This window comes from Trachemys scripta, chromosome 3 (assembly GCF_013100865.1).
Source record: "Trachemys scripta elegans isolate TJP31775 chromosome 3, CAS_Tse_1.0, whole genome shotgun sequence".
NCBI lineage: Eukaryota > Metazoa > Chordata > Testudines > Emydidae > Trachemys > Trachemys scripta.
Window position 1 is genome coordinate 141,096,233 of NC_048300.1, and position 18,345 is coordinate 141,114,577.

At 40.6% G+C, this 18,345-nt stretch overlaps 1 protein-coding gene across 1 annotated transcript in view; it reads left to right on the forward strand.

The window, feature by feature from the left end:
• UBE3D (ubiquitin protein ligase E3D) overlaps window positions 1–18,345 on the forward strand; it is a 110,403-nt gene that overhangs the window by 87,738 nt on the left and 4,320 nt on the right. The window lies entirely within an intron of this gene.

An 18,345-nucleotide genomic window follows, 5' to 3' on the forward strand; every position in this document is an offset into this window, starting at 1 on the left:
AAAGCCTCCAGAACTTTTTACTCCCTGTGCTTTGTGATACTTCAAGAACCAGGCTTTTTAAATGTGCTAATTCATTCTAAATAGCATTTAAAATTAATGCAGCGAAACTGTATTTAAGTAAACAATACATTGACCTGCTAATTGAGCCTCATTGCTAGGGCCCTGCCAAATTCACGGTCCGTTTTGGTCAATTTCATGGTCATGGGATTTTAAAAATAATAAATTTCATGATTTCAGATATTTAAATCTGAAATTTCACAGTGTTGTAACTGTAGGGGTCCTGACCCAAAACGGGTTGGTGGGGGGGGTTGGAAGGTTATTGTGGTGCAGGATCATGGTATTGCCATCCTTACTTTTGCACTGCTACTGGTGGCAGCAATGCCTTCAGAGCTGGGAGGCCAGAGAGAGAGTGGCTGCTAGCCAGGACCCTGCTCTGAGGCAGGAATTGTATGGTATGGTATCTGCTGCCTTCAGATGTGGGCCCTCTCTGGCCCAGCAGCCGCCACTATCTGGCCGCCCAACTCTGCAGGCAGCAGTGCAGAAGTAAGGGTGGCATGATACGGTAATGCCACCCTTACTTCTGCGCTGCTGTTGGCGGGGCACTGGCTTCAGAGCTGGGCGCCTGCTCAGCAGCCGCCATCTCTGGCCACCCAGCTCTGAATGCAGTGCAGAAGGAAGGGTGGCAATACCATGATCCTCCTACAATAAACTGGCGACCTTCATAGAATCCTAGAATATCAGGATTGGAAGAGACCTCAGGAGGTCATCTAGTCCAACCCCCTGCTCAAAGCAGGACCAATTCCCAGAAGTCCTGTAGTTCCCTTTTGGGTTGGGACCCCCAGTTTGAGAAACACTGGTGAAATCTGTATAGTGTAGGGTAAAAGTACACAAAAGACCAGATTTCCACGGTGGAGACTAGATTTCACGGTCCATGATGCATTTTTCACGGCTGTGAATTTGGTAGGGCCTTACTCATTGCTAAACTGAAAGGGACCATCTATAAGTATGAACAAATGTTTCAGACCTCAGGATTCATTCAATTCATACTGGGACTGCTAACAAGGCTGTTGTTTGTGGCGATGGCTCTTTTGTGATTTGGGCACTTATCCCCCACGAGCTGGGCTGGGACTACAAATGTTCTTCACATATAAGTCCGAGCCTTTAGGCACCACTGTAATGCAAATCATAATAATAAACTGCTGAACAAATAGTAAAGACTTTGGGTAGCTTGTGTGTTCGACTGGATTTGAACCTGCAACCTAGAGGCAACAGTCTCTACATAGCCCACTACCCTTGAGCTGTTCAGTTCCTGAATGATATATGTTTTTTTTAAACTGCAAAATCACTTTAATTGCTTTATTATCTGTTTTGTTTTGGAATGTGTTTCATGTTTGAAGCAGGGTGGCCGGAGTGCCTTGAAAGTCCACATGGAAGTCATATTTTGTGTGATAATGAGTACAACTTGTCACAAAATGCATTTTATTTTCACTCAGATTCTTTTTCAAAATGTTTATGGTGACCTATTTCTGTGGATATGAAAAATGATTTCCCCATTCCTTTGTGACATTATGGGCCTAGTAAACCCGAAGTCTCTTGGTGTAGGTGGCATTACTAGGATGAGCATTAATTATTTTCAGGCTGTGATGCATCACCTCTGCGATGTCTATATTTGTCTTCCAAGTGTGCATCATCCATAGCTAATTATAGGTGGTCTTGAGGGAACAGATTTTCCAAGTCAAACAGACTATTGTAGTGCAGGATCCTCTCAGGTTATATTTGAAATGTAGTCAAATTAGCCACTGAAACAGTTGACTATGCCCTATCTGATTTTTGCATAATTCCTGCGGTGTTCAGTGTCACTGCAACCATCCAGCAATCCCTCTGAAATGCAAGCATCCCAGATCTAACTCTTCAAGCATGTGAATGTCCTACTCCATCCCCATTCCCAGCCGAACGCTTCATTTCCAGAGTTGTAAAGCAAAGCAATTAAATTCCTTTTCTCTTAAGAAAACCCAAGAACTTTTGCTCAAGTTCATAACCAGATGAAGAAGTGAGGATTCCATAAAATATTCTTCGGTTCTTTTCCTTTCTTGTCTTTCTGCCTCGTTCATGTCTTTTTCCATCCTATACACTACACTTTTTACAAACAGATTTTAACTCACAGACAAATGTTGTTGCAACATCAGTCAGCCAAATCAAAGAGAGAATGAATTCCTGCTTTTCTCCTGGTTGTCTGTCAGTTATTTATTTAGTGCAATTTGTTTATCTGAACATCTTATTAGTACATTTATAAATCTGTAACATGAGAGGCATAATCCGAGCATAGGATTGAGAGCCATGAAGTCCTGACTCTGCCAAAGACCTCACAATGAGTCATGGAAAATCAGCTATTATTAATGATTGTTATTATTATTTATTTTTATTATAGACAATAATTGTGCATGGAATTTTGCTGAAAAATAAAGGCATGTTCCGTGCTGCAAGGGGAGTATATTCTAAATTAACTCACACAGAAAGTGACAACAGAAGTGACTATACACCATAGAGAGATAAAAAAGAAAGGCTGAAGAAGAGCTTGGAAGGGGGCATACTGCTTATGAGCATTACAAATTGTCTGAGGAGGGAATTGTAAAGAGCAAATGCTCACAAATACATTAAAAGGCAAAATATCTCCCAGCAAAATCCTTGGGGCGAGGGGGGAAGTGTCCAGTTCAACGACCACTGAAAGAGTTATCATTAAGACAGAGTGGTGGTGTGATATCTCACAGTAATAGCAGCATTAGTGTGTATGGCTACTGCATTTTAAAGAATAATTTTTGATGGGGTGGAAGTGTTGAGAGGTATATTTGTGATATCTGTTAGTATTCTGCTGTTTCAGAAACTGATGTTTATTTTTATGAAGTAGGTAGGTGTGGAATCTTCAGTAAAATTATAACCTACTCCAATAGGAGACTTAGGAAATCATCTGTCCTTGTCTATTATCATTGTCTTTCCCTCTGAGAACAAACATGTTTACTTTTGAGCCAGAATCCACTATGTGACTTCTGGTAATGAGTATTTAAGTTTTATTAAAGTCATTTTTTATCATTCTCTATTTAAAAACTTTCAGTGGCATGAGGAATGGCTCATTAGGCAGTTTAGTAATGCAGTTTTTAGATATTAAATGTTTATTTTATGTTGCCCATGCTGGATGATTTTTGCCTTTTAAGGAGTCTTAATATAATTATATTTGACTTCATTATGTTTAGGGGTGCATCTTCTCCAAGCATCTCTTGAAAGTACATTACCTATGGGAGAATTAGCTCATTACACTCAGATCTGTGATGATCCCATTAGCAAAGCAGCGGGGACTTGAAGTCTTAGAACTACAGACATTGTCTAATTGCAAAGCAAACTGACAAGAATCTTCCATCATGGTGCATCATGGTGTCCCTTAAATCTATGAACCACCATGACACCTGCACTCCTCTGGGACAGTGCAGATCATAAAGTCCAAGACAAGTGCGTGTGAATGGGGAGTAAAGCATTCCCAGTCCAGGGGATCCAACTATGGAACAAACATCTAAAGGAGATCAAGTGAATGCAGAGTCTGGTCATCATTAGGGGAAACCTTTATTTTAGAAAAGGCTGTTCTGCCATAAAAATGACACTCACAACACTCTACCTAATATATCACGGTAGGTCAGAGTACTTTTTCTAGTATGTTATATTCTGCTATTTGTGGAACTTTATTTTGTTTGGTTTATTATGGAAAAAAATAGATTTGTGATTGTTCTTCCACAACCTTACCTTGTCTATTGCTCTGCTCTCATTTCCTTCTATTTCCTCTCTCTCCTTTTGCTCTGCCAGTGCCTCCCACTTCACCTTTCCCTTTATATACTGCTCCCTTTCTCATGTCCATGTCTTCTTCCATGCTGCTCCATAAATCTGGAACTCCCTTCTAACAGTGATGCAGAAGGGAGTCCCGTTCGTCTCAAAGCATGCTTGTGCTATAAAAATTGACTGTGTTGTTGTGGATATCCACATTTACTCTCTTGCAGTGGTCCTCAGGACTTCTAAACTCAGCTCTTTGGTGTCTCAATTTGGCATATAGACCCTGAGGCTAAAAATTGGGCTACATGCAAATGTCACAGGTGGCTTATAATAGCTTTATTTTTAGCAAAAGTTTTATAAAATATTTCTATATGTAGCAGAGCCTTTTAAAACTTTATTCCCACTTTGTATCACCTTTATGAGCATCACCAACTCTCAAACAAGTAAGAGGATATGAGATGTTACACTATTATTCAGCCCTCAGTCTTTAGCACACAGTTTCATTTCAGATGTAAATGAGACACTTTGTGGGAAATAAAACAAAAATAAACTAGACCCTCTCTCACTGTGCCAACAGCAGGTGGAATATTAACCAAACAGCTTCTCTTCACATCGCTATATCTCCCTGCTCCTTATTAGAGCTTTTACTGACAGTCAGGTCGCATGGGGAACAAGTGGAATAAACATGTGTACATTCTGAGCCTTCAGATTTATGGGGAAGGAGAGGAAATGAAAGACAGAAGCTGGCAAGTTACAGAAACAACTTAACTGATGTAATCATATTTGCTGGAATAGTATAAGTAAACAAATAAAATGAAATCCACCCATACAAGTTTATTAAGATTCCCTTAAATATGCAATTCAACTTTAACATAATCTGAAAGAACTGCCTGGCCAGTCTAAAGATGGTATGGCCCTGGAGGTGACTCTACTGCTGCTCTTCAAATTAACTATAATAGCCATCTGTGTTACCTATCAGTCTTAGGTTTTTCTATAGTGCCCATCACTAAGAGCTGATAAGATGGTGAAACCAGTGTCCTCAGCGTATCCCTGAATAGGGTTACCATACGTCCGGATTTTCCCGGACATGTCCGGCTTTTTGGGCTCCAAATCCCCGTCCGGGGGGAAATCCCAAAAAGCCGGACATGTCTGGGAAAATCAGGACATGCGGGTCGGGGGACCAGCGGTCGGCCGGGCCAGGGGCTCGGGGGCGCCGGTGCCGGGCCGGTGGTCGGCGGTGCCGGGCCGGGGGCTCGGGGGCCGGGTCGGGGGTGCTCAGCCGGGGGCCGGCAGTGCTGGGCGGGCTGGGGGTGCTCGTCGGGGACCGTCAGTACTGGGCGGGCCGACCCAGGCTGGAGACGCCGGGGGGGGGGGGCCAGCCTGGGCCACGCCCCTTCCCCCCACACGCCCCTTACCTGCTTCAGGCTTTCCGCAAATCAAATATTCACGGGAAGCCAGGGAGGGGGCGGAGTTGGGGCGGGGACTTTGGGGAAGGGGCAGAGTTGGGGCGTGGGCGGGGCTGGGGTGGGGCCGTGGAGTGTCCTCCTTTTGGAGGCTCAAAATATGGTAACCCTATCCCTGAACAAATGAACTTCTGACAAATAGTTTGAGTTGGAGGGGAGAAAGGGGGGGAGGGGTAGAGAGTGAGAGATTTTCATTTAATGTTAAAACACAAAAATACTTTGACCCCGAACATTAATATCAAATAACTCTGATATATTGTCAGTGCAGTACCTTCCTGATAACAGGATTAACTTAACATTGAAAGGACATGTTCTGTGGAGAGTCTGAGGAACCACAAATCCTGTTTCTAGATTTTATGAGAGTCTTGACGATGCAGTGACCAGTCCCCAAGTCTCAATTTGACCTTTCTAAACTCCAGCTTTTAGCGAGAGACTTCGGCTTTCCACTTCTGTTTCCAGACTGCTAGTCCATCCCCTGATATCTCCAGATTCCTCGCTGGTTACATACAACACCTGATGCTTAGACCATTAAACTATCCCCTCTGGCATTCCAGGGAAGAGGCAGTCAGAATACCATGTTCTTAATCCTGGGGCGTTTGAGGATACTATTATACATGTGCAGTGTTCTACAAGCCGCTCCAGTGGATTTTATTTTATGAGTGGTATTTTAAATAGTAGCCTTCAGGAAAAAAATAAGACAGATTCTATCTGTCAGCCCCAACAAGGTCAGGTATCTAGTTTTACAAAGGAAACAGTGATAACCAGCAAAATCCATAGTCTCTGGGACATCTCCATGAACAGGGGCGGCCTGTCCATATAGGCGAACTAGGCGGTCACCTAGGCTGCCAAGTTAAATGGGGTGCCAAATTCAAGTGAAAAAATCAAATTAAAAAAAAAATAAAATGGAAAAAAATGAAAAAGATGAAAAAAATACAAATAAAATAATGAAATGTCATTATTTCAATTCCCATGCGCGAACGGAGGGAATATGAATTATATTTCATTTCTCTACATTTCTGAGAATACATTAATACGTCAAATCTTTTATTTACTGCAAAAATAAATAATATTTTAGCGAATTTTTTTTTCAATTTGCACCGTAGGGTCAAGATGACCCACTCTGCAATTTTGATAAGCAATAACTCAGCCATGATGAAACACATCCACCAGCAGCAAGAGCTGCAATGCTAGTGACAGCGCATCAAGGTTGCATTGGCGGAAATTCATGTAGAGCGGAGGTATCACGAGTTGATACATGTCAAATGATCATTTTAACACGTCACGGGTAGATGGTTAAGAATCAAGCGAATACTCTGGAAAATTGTGTTTCTTGGTGCCAAAGAATAAAGAATAACGTCTTTCAGCATTATAAATCCAAAATGTGAGTATCTTTAAGCATTATTAAACCTTAGCCTTATTATTGGGCTGTATAATTATGAACTTTTCTTTGTTATGACTGGTTCACATGTAATAAATAAGGTCCATAAAAGAAAAGTAACAGCATTAACACTTAATAGACTACAAAAGTCATGACGTCACACTCCATGCGGGTAACAGCGAGGAAGGGGATTACTTTCCAAACAACCGGTGTTGGGTTATAACGTCGAAAAAGGTCACTTTGTTTCCATGTAAATGATGTAACTAACTGTTTTAATAGGTAAGTGAATGTACGTTACTAATCATTGAACCTTTAAGCAGTGAAAAGATGTGTTGGGATGGCTGCAGTGTGGTTTAAATCGCCAACTATGTCGTGGGTGTGTCAGCCATCCTGAACGCTATAATGCTTGCAGTCAGGAGCACTATACATAACACTATTCAAATGCCCCGACGGCGGGTTGGTCACTGGCTAACCCAATAATTCCCCCTGAAAGAGAATAGGAGGCAGGTGCTGAACTAAACTAAGGCCATGTCTACGCTTACAAGCTTATAATGGCACTGCTGTACCAATACTGCTGTGCTACTGTAAGAGCACTCATGTAGCTGCGTTATGCCGATGGGAGAGAGCTCAATGAGCAGCGGTAGCTATGTTGGCAGGAGACCATCTCCCTCTGACATAGCACTGTGCACACGAGTGCTTATGCCGGCAAAATTTAAGTGATTGGGGAAAAAGGGTTCACACCCCGAGCAACAAAAGTTTTGCTGACATAAGTGCTAGCGTAGACATGGCCTTAGACTTGTTCAGGTGATCAGAGTGAATTGCAGGAGGAATTGCACCTAAATCCCTCGTCTGGGGGGAGAGGAACATGGGTTCCCACTTCAAGATAGGTTACAGCTAGTGGCCTGAGACCACAAAGGAGCTCTGACAGACACAACTCCATTAATTTGGCCCACACTAAATCCATGAGTTGAGTTTGCAAAATCTTTCTTCATTTTGTCCATTTCTTTTAAAAAGATTGAACCATGTCTAGTCTCTTGTTCAGAGCTTCCATTCTTTTCTCCATTGCATGTTTAAATGCCATTAAGACCAGAGTTAAATACCACAGCAGAAGCACAGCTGCCATCTTTCCTCTCTCCGAAACAGCCTTCATAAAGGAGATAAATTTCTGCTTTGGTATCTGTCCCATGGGACAGCTAAAACAGAAGGTTGCACAAGAATGCAAAGCACAAGATACTTGGCTTAGAACTGCTGGGACTCAGCAGAGCCTTAGTTAAATGTGTCTTTTCAGACTGCCCACACACGTGTGCCCTCAGGCAAACGTTTTTTCTACAGCAGTTTAAATCATTTGCTGTAGAAAATAAGTGCTGCTTAAGTCTGCATGATTAGCTGAGGCTTGCAGTTCATAACAGTATAAAGCAAACAGCATCTGGTCTTGAGAAGGAAAATCCTAAATTCTCTGGATTTTGTTGTTGTTATTATTATTCTGGTTGGATTTAGATCAGTAATTACAATGCAGCATTAGCACCACGTTCCATCTATATCCATGGTTTGTATTTAAGTCTAACAAAAGTAAATACTGTTGTGATATCTGTGCCTCTCTACATAACACATGTTACAAGGAATAATGGCTGCTATAGAAAGAAAATGGGAACAGGCCAACGATGGGGGTTGGAAATGAGACAAAATAAAATTGTTAAGCTTTGTAGCCATTTAAATTTAGATTTTAAAAAATCACTTTTCTTCTTCCCTTAAAGCATGTAAATTTTTAAGCAATATTTTCTAGTATGCTGCAAGAACTTTTATCTTGATGTAAAATAAAAGCCAGTGGAGATTGATGGTTTGTCTATCCTTTTGGCTGCTCTTCTTAGACTTCCTTCTAAAGCTTGGTCATGCTTCGCATGCTGCTCTGATGCTAGCAAAAAGTGCAGCCTGGAACTTCAGAGGATTGCTCTCTGTTTCACATTTACCTCTGTTATATCGCAAGTACAATCAGCCTAGTGTAACTCAATACTTCTGAGAAATTAACACTGTTACGAAGGATAAGATGAAAGCATGTATGTTAGTTATAGACTGACTTATTTCATTCAATTTTAAAGGGACACTATCAGGTTGAAAATCAGACTTTAAAAAAAATTCTTGCTGAAATTACAACTGAAATCTATTTTATTTTCCACTGGGTTGTTTGTTTACATTTTACTTGTCTCCCAGTTTGGACAATGGAACTACAGTAACTAGTCCCTCTGGGTCATATTGTCTCACACACAGTTTATCCCTCCCCCAGGGAACAGGAAACAGCACAAGTTTGCACTTGTGGGGTTCCCTTCATATCTTTCCCGCTGGGATGCGGAGTTTTCCCTCCTCACTCTTCTCACAGAAGCAGCAGGGAAATTGGCTGCTTAGGCAGCAGATCTACTGAGGTCCAGCTTTTCCATGGCTCTGCACGGCCTCCAACCCCTCTTTGGGCCTTCATGACAGTGTGGCTCTGACAAAAATATACTTCCCATGGGTTCCCCCAGGTGCTGCTGCCAAATTGCTTACAGTGTAACAGATGGACCCATGTAAACGAATACTGATAGGGTCAGCATTTACTTCTCAAATTCCCATGAGGCTGGGTGGATGGAGGATCTCACAGAGGATCTCCCTTTCCTCCAACATCTGGAGCGCCAGCTGAGCCACTGTGAGGGGGGCGGGGAATGATGGAACAATATCATAAAGCCATAATTCCTTCTTTCCCTGCTCCGAATCCCAAATGATCCAGGTTTCCCTTCCCTCCACTTGTAACCCATCAGGGCTATTTAGTCCCATCACGTCTGTTTCTATTTAATTTCACGTCTGTGTTTCCCTGCACTAACACAATGCTTTAATGTTTAGTTTCCTGACACTTCAAGGAAATAGGTTAGTTTGTTAAAGTACACAATGCCATTGGAATGAAAAAATAATAATGATGATGATGATGGACACTTTTCTGTTAGTCCTAGGTTTTGTAAAACTGTATTTTTATAAGATCCAGTGTTTGGAACTCATTTGAAACTGGCAGTGTCCTTTTAATAGCCACACTTTTTAGTGGTTTTGTAGGATTGTTTCATGAAGGTTTTCATGGTATCTTACCCCTCAGGTAATATTTTTGTATTTGAAATTCTGTTTGTTGTTAGAAGTAAAGCAATTAGATTGGCTTTACCATGCTAAGGGCATGATCCTGTCATCCTTGATGGATCGGGCCCTACGAGCGCAAGCTGATCCTTCTACAGTTTGCTTAGACCAGAAGTAAGTGCCAGGGATAAAGTAATTATGTAAAGAGCTTTTATTCATATTCCGATACATACTTGGGGCCTGAATCATTGGTGCATTATGTTCAAAGTATGCCATGAAACTTCCCAATCTGAGCATAAACCTGGAGCAGTTCTCCTCAGACGGTTGTAATTTCTGTCTATGATTCATCAGATGTGAAAAGTGAACTTCAGGGCACTCGTCATCTGATTGTCTCCTTCCTGGCATAGGGGAATGTGGGGACCCTGTAGCTGGTGTAGCTCAGATCAGAGCGTTGCACACTATCAGGAGGCTGTCCTGAGGAAAGTAATCCCATAGTTAACATAGTTATGTGTTTGATTCTCACTGTCCTAGTACTGAATATGCCTCACTCCTTTCAAATGGTAACATTCAAATCTAGAAATGTCTGTGCACTTCCAAAAAGCAGTTTCACTGATCTGAATCCTTCCCAAGCCATCAGATGTTGCTTAGGGCATGAGCAAGACTCTGCCATCCCTGTCTGTCATGCTGTTTGCCAGAATGGCTGCTATGTTGTGTTTATATAACTCATCTTTTTGACAAGGATAGATTGTTGGCTGCTATTGCTCAACCCCCGCCTGGATGATCGTGGACTGCTTTTCCACTGTACCCTACCCTTTGACCTGTCCGTCTTGAGTGGTCCTGCGAGGAGTTAAAACTTCCGCTGGCATAGTTCTCAGGGTCACTGAAACACACAAGCCTTCCCCCTGTGTCAAGGTGCAGACCCCAAGGAAGGAGTTTCATAGATACTGAGGTAATAACTGCCTGCTAGCACGTAGTCTGATAAAGGCAGTTGCCTTTTTATTGGGCTCTGCATTCACTGGAGACGGAATGAAGTGGGCATATGTTCAGGTTTAGCAGTTAAATAATATTCCTTCCAAGTAATTTTCATTTTGTTTTTGCAAATGTATTTCCAGAACATGAATTGTGGATTGCACCTTGGTAGACTTGATTCTCCAAGGTTGGGGGTGAATATGTGACCCATGCAGATGGAAGCCAATTGACTAGGTAGCCTTTGGTTTGACTGTGGTTAGCATAGTTAGTCACTGCCCACAGTCACTAATCCACATTGCAACCTAATTGTGGTTGTAATAGAGCGGGGGTCGGCAACCTTTCAGAAGTGGTGTGCCGAGTCTTCATTTATTCACTCTAATTTAAGGTTTTGCATGCCAGTCATACATTTTAATATTTTTAGAAGGTGTCTTTCTATAAGTCTATAATATATAACTAAACTATTGTTGTATGTAAAGTAAATAAGGTTTCTAAAATGTTTAAGAAGCTTCATTTAAAATTAAATTAAAATGCAGAGCCCCCCCGGACTGGAGGCCAGGACCCAGGCAGTGTGAGTGCCACTGAAAATCAGCTCGCATGCCGCCTTCGGCACAAGTGCCATAGGTTGCCTACCCCTGTAATAGAGCAATGATTGTTTTGTTACTGGTAGCGATGCAGGAAATGAATAGTACACATATTTGTGTGTGTGGAGATATCAGGCGATTATAATGGAAGATTGAATGGAGTATTACCCAATCCCTTCATTCTCTGCTTAAGTTGTTTGAAAAGACTGGGTTTGGAACCTCTGGACTTTGGTGAGAGAAATATAAGCCAGGAGCCAGTTATTCATGGAGATGTTCCCTGGATAAGATGCAGATGGTTTGCTCCTCCCACTTCCTGGTCTACCTTGATCTTATGCCAGGGCAAACTGAGCACAAATGTTGTGATGAATCAGATAGTACTAAGGCCTTGCCTACACGCAGAAGTTGTTTCACTTTAACTGTACAGTTGTAGTTAAATGAGAGAGAACTTAAGTACATTTCCACCTGTGAAGTGATAATAAATAGGGATTGTATTGACATGCCATGTACTCCTGTGTATTTTACTGGTATGAAACATATAGGTATTAGAAATCCTGTGTCCCTAACCTTTAAAAGCACACACTCCCCTTTATTTATGCAGCATTCTCTCACTTTGGAGTGAATAAAAAGTAGGAGCAGTTTGAAAGTTTGTGATCCCCATGATTATATACTGAAACTCAGCTTTCGACACCTTCATTGTTTTTGTGTTCTGAGGAAATAAGCACGTAGCTTAATCTCTTCTTCCTAAAACTGATTGCCTCAAAAACAGAACTGCTTGTCCTTTTCGTAGCAAAGAGGAGAATTCTCTACAACTCCATTTTCTTTATCTCCCTCAATTCAGACAGCCCGTTTGCCTCCACTGCTTGTAACTTTGGCACATCTTTGACCTTTAACTTTTCTCTTACTCCTGTATCTACTGTCAGCTCCACAGAATTGCCTGCATACTCTGAGCACACAGATCTTGTGGGTTTTTTTTAAATACATTGCTCATTTAGCTTGAGCCTTGCCTCTGCTCATCTAACACCAGACATCCTCTCTATCTGTTCTATCCAGAATGGTAATACTGTGCAAAGAGATTTCTCTCCAGCAGCTTTTGGAACAGCCTTCTTTATCTCTCTGGCTCATTGAGTCTCCATTGCTTTTCAAACTTTTTCTATAAATAACAGCTTTTCTCCCTCATCTATTCCTCTTAATTTTTTTGTTGGACCTGGGACCAAATCCGTAATGTATTCATTATGGAATGCCTTTACACCACTGTTTTCTGGGGTTCTTACTAGACAATTTCTTGTATTCTTTAACTCTGTGAAACACTTCGAGATGCAGTTTGTATGAAAAACACGGTGCAAAATAAAATGTTATCAGAAAGTTTCAAGAAGGTCTAAAATTAAACTGCACGGACATCTATTCCTTCCTGAGCAAACCAGTATTGCTAACACTATCTTTAACTATATGTACATCTAAAAAATGTATATTGGTACCCAATTGTTATAATTTTTTAAAAAGTATGAACCACATTAAAAGGGCCCGCAATTACCCCTCGCATTTCCAACTAACACCCCAATCTCTTATAAATATTAAGGAAAAGTTTCAAAAACTTGACAAAACAATTTGTCTGGCATTAGGGTTACCATACATCCAGGTTTTCCTGGACATTACCTTTCTTTTTTTTTTTTTTTGAGGCTCTGTCCTTTATCAAATAACAGGAAATGTCCAGGATTTTTGCAGAACAAACATTGCAACTCAGAAAGAGTCCCGATAGGTCCACTTCCTGATTGGTTCCTCCTCTGCATCTTAACCTGATTGGTCCACAGCTGCTGGATCCTGCCCACTCAGGCCCCGCTCTCAGCCCTGGGTAAGAGGTCCCACAGGGAGACATTGACGGACTGCTGTTGCTGCGGCCCAGACTTGCACCTGCCAGCATGACAGAGAGTGACACTGCCCCCAACTTCAAGTGAGTTCCCCTTCTGCAGGTACCTTCTGCAGGTACCTCCTCCAGCTCCCCCAGCTGTGCCCACCCTCCAGCTCCCCCACCCCAGAAGTGTTCTCTTTTTGGGAACCCGAAATATAGTAAACCTATCTTGCATTGTTCACTAAATTTTGTTACAGCTCTGGCAGACCACAGGAGGAATCAAGTCCCAGGGGTGTAAGATCTCCAGTGCAGATAGAGAAATTAACCTCAGGACCCAATAGTGAGATCAGCCCAGTGGCTCATAACTGCAAGGGAACATAGAGAAAGAGACTACTTAGGGCTTTGTACTTCATGACTAACCATGTTGAACTGTGCCAAGAAATAAACAGGGTGCCAAAGCAGGTCATAAAACACTGGTACTATGGGCTCATAGCTAGCTATTTGTCCCACTGAGCGATGAGTGTTGGGCTTTTTCAGTGCTAAGCTCAAATAGAGAACATTGCAGTAATGTAGCCTGGGGGTTACCAAAGCAATGATTGCTGTGATGAGGTCTGCATTTCAGAGAGAAATGGTCACAAATAGGACTTCAGTGAAAAGGCACTATCTGCCACCAAGATTGGAACAGCATCAGTGGATGGAATATGATCATGAAATTGCGACCAGATTGCCGGTGGTCTGGCACATTGAACTAACATAAGTGGACTCACTATCCAGTTAATTTCTTCCAAACTATCAACATCATTTCCCCATTTTATCTGGATTCATCTTAACACAATTTATTCCAAGGCATTTGTCACAGTCGCTGGAAGAGCAAAAAAAATGTCAGCTTTCAGTTGTGATGACAATCAAAGAGATATTGACTCTTGGTATATATAGAATAAGCCACCTTTCTTAACTTTCTGTGGCTCTGAGAATTTGTGTCAGCATTTCTGCCATTTTACCATTTACAGTAAAAACAAGCTGGTGTGATTTGTCTTTTGCGTGTGTGTGTACATATATTGCTGTGCTGCACTGCACTATTATATATATATATATATATATAAAGAACCTGCAAATGTAGAGTTTGTATTCTTTCATTAGCTGATGTTTTTTGCAGCTTCTTGTACTGTGAAAACTACCCAGATGGAATGCTGAGACTTCACTCAATATTGTGAAATAGAATAAAATTATAATATTTTGAAACAAATAGTAGATTAAAGCAATTTTTCTTGGCACAGGTAAGGATACATAGAGTACAAAAATCAGCATTTAAAAGTTGGCTAATATAAACCGGATTGAGTTTCTTGAAAAGGACTAGTACACTGTACTATCTGCAACAACAACAAAATTCTTGTGTAAACTGACAACTTAGTTTGTAGATCACAGTTGTTTTGTTTGGTACTTCTCTTTCATAGTGTGCTGATAGCATTCTTCGTAGCTTATGCACAATGTGCCTCAGGTGTGATCAGGATTCATTACTGAATTTTGTCCACTGGTGGGATCATTAGCTTCCCCGGCCCGGCCTGGGTACTGACAGGAAGTGCGTGAAATACCATGTTTGCAGGCTTTGGCAAGATTATCTGTGGTGATCCATGATGAGGCTAGTACTCTGTGGCTCAGAAGGGCAATAGGATGATAGATGGGGCAAAAACTCCCACAAACCAACTTCACAAACCCACAGATCTCTAGTTGAGCAATTAGAAGAAAACTGCAACATTAACTTTTTTGATACTGTAATGTTGCTAAGGTGCATGAGTACTTCTACAATAATTGTGATACAGACATATAAGATACATTTCCTCTTGTCATTGAACAAATAGAGGGTGGATATTATTAGTTTTTTACAGCTTACTATTATTGAATTCTATAGGCTTTCCTTTGAACCCATAGAATTTAATAAATTTTAATATTTAATTTGTATGTATTCTATATAATTTGTTGTATTTAAAATATTGTAGGTAACTGTTAGCTAGTTTTATGATTACCCAATGTTATTACTCTTTTGTTGTTGGAGATATCAAATATTCTGATGATCTACTGTGGTGTTTTTTTCCATTCACTTTGGTAATATTTGCAAATACAGTCACAAAGCATTCTTTTCTAAGCTTTAGTTTTTATTGCACAGCAGGGAAATATAACAGTACAAAAAAACAAAAAATACACCCTCTACAAGAAAGTATTTCAATGCATATAATCTTTCCAAGGAATAAAATGGTCAAATTAAATAAACACATCAACTGTAATGATATCACCTGTACTATGTATTGAAAGATAGATTTTTCTCTTGACTCAATGTAGGATCCTTCTATCTCAAGTTTTGATTCTGTTGTATTGAAATAGTTGTTGCTTCTCTTTCTTGTTTCTGTCTGTCCCTTTTTCTGCTAGATCTCTAGCGTGAACTCATTGCCCCACTGAAGTCAGTAGAAGTTTTGCATTTAATTTCAAAGGAGCGAGGTTTGCACCACTAGTCTGGTTGTCTGTGACTTTTTCGTTTAGATTATTGATTAAGTTGCTGTCTGTTCATATGGATAGCTAAATCAGGAGCAAAGGTGGAAGGTATTTCCTGGCATTTGAGAGTGGGAGTCAGTAGTTTAGAGGATTAATATTTCCAGGAAACCCTAGAACTGTTGAAATTTTTTCCAACAGAGCAAGTTTTTTTTTTAATTGGAAAATGCTTGTTTGACAGAATCGAAATGTTCCATGGGAACATGTGGTTGGGATGAAACATTTGAAAGAAACCCTTAGACAGACAGGTTTCCCATGTAATAAAGCCCATGGACATATGGAGCTTTACAATGTGGTCCTATTGTAATTGTTGCAGACAGCAAGTGGATACTGAATAGTTGAAATGTTGGGATTCAGATTTTTTCCATTATAGCCAAGAAGTGTCATAGTCTTGGCTTATTTGCTGTCTATATTCAGGTTATTATTGATGCAAATCCTTTCCTAGAACAATTTCAGACAAATCCCCTAGATGTGTCTGAAGATACTAAGTATTCTGCATCTTCTCTAGCAAACGTCTGAGTGTCTTTTGAGTATTCCTTTGGCCATCTGATCAGAAAGAAATCTTTTATTCTGTGCAGCTCTATTTTTTGACTATTCATTTGATATAGTTTCTGTTTTATTTGCAATTCAATCCCTTCCAGTTCATTATATTTAGTACATTCTTTAAATACAGTCTCAAAACAGTCTGGGGATTAAAGATCAGCATGACATCCACATATATGTAGTCTAATAGTTAACAAACCCAAGATGATATTGAGCTTTACTAGATCCATAATTGCTTGTGTAGTTGATCCATTGGAGTTACAAGGAGCATGGAGGAAAAAGGTCAGCATGTGTCTAATGACTCTTCTTCTTGCTGTGTTTTTATGAGGCATCAGTTCTGTTCCCTGGGTGTTTTCAGCAATATGCTAAATGCTCTATTGGCTTTTTCATCCTTCCATACTGGCTTCAACGCGTTTTCCGAATTACCTTTTTGATCAGCATAGTATTACGTTTCCCCAGTGTAATAGTTAGCTGTTTTGCTTGCTCTGGAGGTCCACTTTGCTCATACTTTGTTCCCAGTTGTTTAACATCACATTCTAATTGTGTTCTAGTATAGGTTGTCAGTTCTGAGGAAGGCTGAAAAGAACATGGAGAGAGAGCCATTACATGCAGATGAACCAATAGCCAATAGGATGGACCCATTTACTCACACAAATCCTTGGGCTTTTTGTATTTGGCAGGTCACACTCCCTGTCCCTTCTGTATTGCCATTAGTCCTGCACACCGAAGGGAAGAAGGTGGATCATTTTCCATGCAGTGTTTGTCATGTAGTTTTCCTCCTTCCAGGATTTTTCTGTAAAAAAATGCTGTGGACCGTGCCTAGCGTGGGTCACAGCTGAGAATGCCACATTCAGGACAAACTGAACAAAAAATAGGGCAGACATACTCCCAAACTGGTGGTTATTCGAACATTAGAATTCACCAAGCCAGTAACAAAAGTGAGCTCCTGTATCACCGCACTGGGTAACAAGAAGCCAAAATACAGTCCCCTTATGCAATCCAGCCCCTATCGCCACCCAGACATCTGATCTTCATGAGAGGTTACTGAAAAACAGATTCATCATATATAAGGTTCTTCTAATCCCAAGGATCAGCCATTCCCCCAGGTCAATATATATACTTAGATCTTACCAAATACCATGCGTGTAGCCAATCCTTTAGTAACTAAAAACTAAAGGTTTATTAATACAAAAAGAAAATGAGTTATTAATTGGTTAAAGGAAACGTGTGCATTACAGTTGTTTCAGAGTTTACAGGTCAGGATAGTAGCAGTGATGTTAAATCTGCTATCTGATAGTAATACTCTCTGGTTCACCCAAATATATTGGGTGTCATCAGTCCATTGTTCAAAGGTTCCTTTTGTTAGAAATCATGCCCAAAGATATGGGGCAAGATTGAAGACAAAGCAATGATGTCACAGTCTCCTTTTATACTTTTAGCCCAAATGTACGGGAAGTTACTGGCAAAAGATGGAGTCTTAGATCACATGTCCTTATGCGCCTTGCTGAATCACGGGGTAGCCATTGCCTCAATGCTTTCTAAAATGTCTTCAGGAGGGGCTCACTGGGTGATCTGATTGTCTTTAATGGGCCATCAAGCAGGCTGCCTAGTCTAGATGCAAATCTGTCTTGGGGTGTCACCCAAGAAAACAACATGTTTGAGATACACTCTTAGTCAATATTCATAACTTCATATACAAAGATGATACATGGCTTTAAACAGGATAATAATACTTATCAATCTATAACTTTTCCATTGATACCTTGCATTACATACTTTGTACAAGATTTATTGCAACTTTGTAACAGCAGTGACTGTATTAGTGTAATTAGTTATCTTCCTTTTTATGCAGCATCGCAGATGTGTCTTGGACTATTTCTTAGTCACTTTGAAATCTGAATGAGTTTTTCTATTAACTCTGATGAGATCAGGATTTCATAGCAGATAGAGACAACATTCTTAAAACAAGCTAATAATTTGGACAAAATGGGGAGTATTTCAGGGATTAAAATCGAAACCAGTTTCAGAATACTGTCAAATGTCTTCTTAAATTAGACAAGATGAACACCTTTTACTTTTGTCATTTAGAAACAAACTGTATTTCTGATGCAAGGAGAA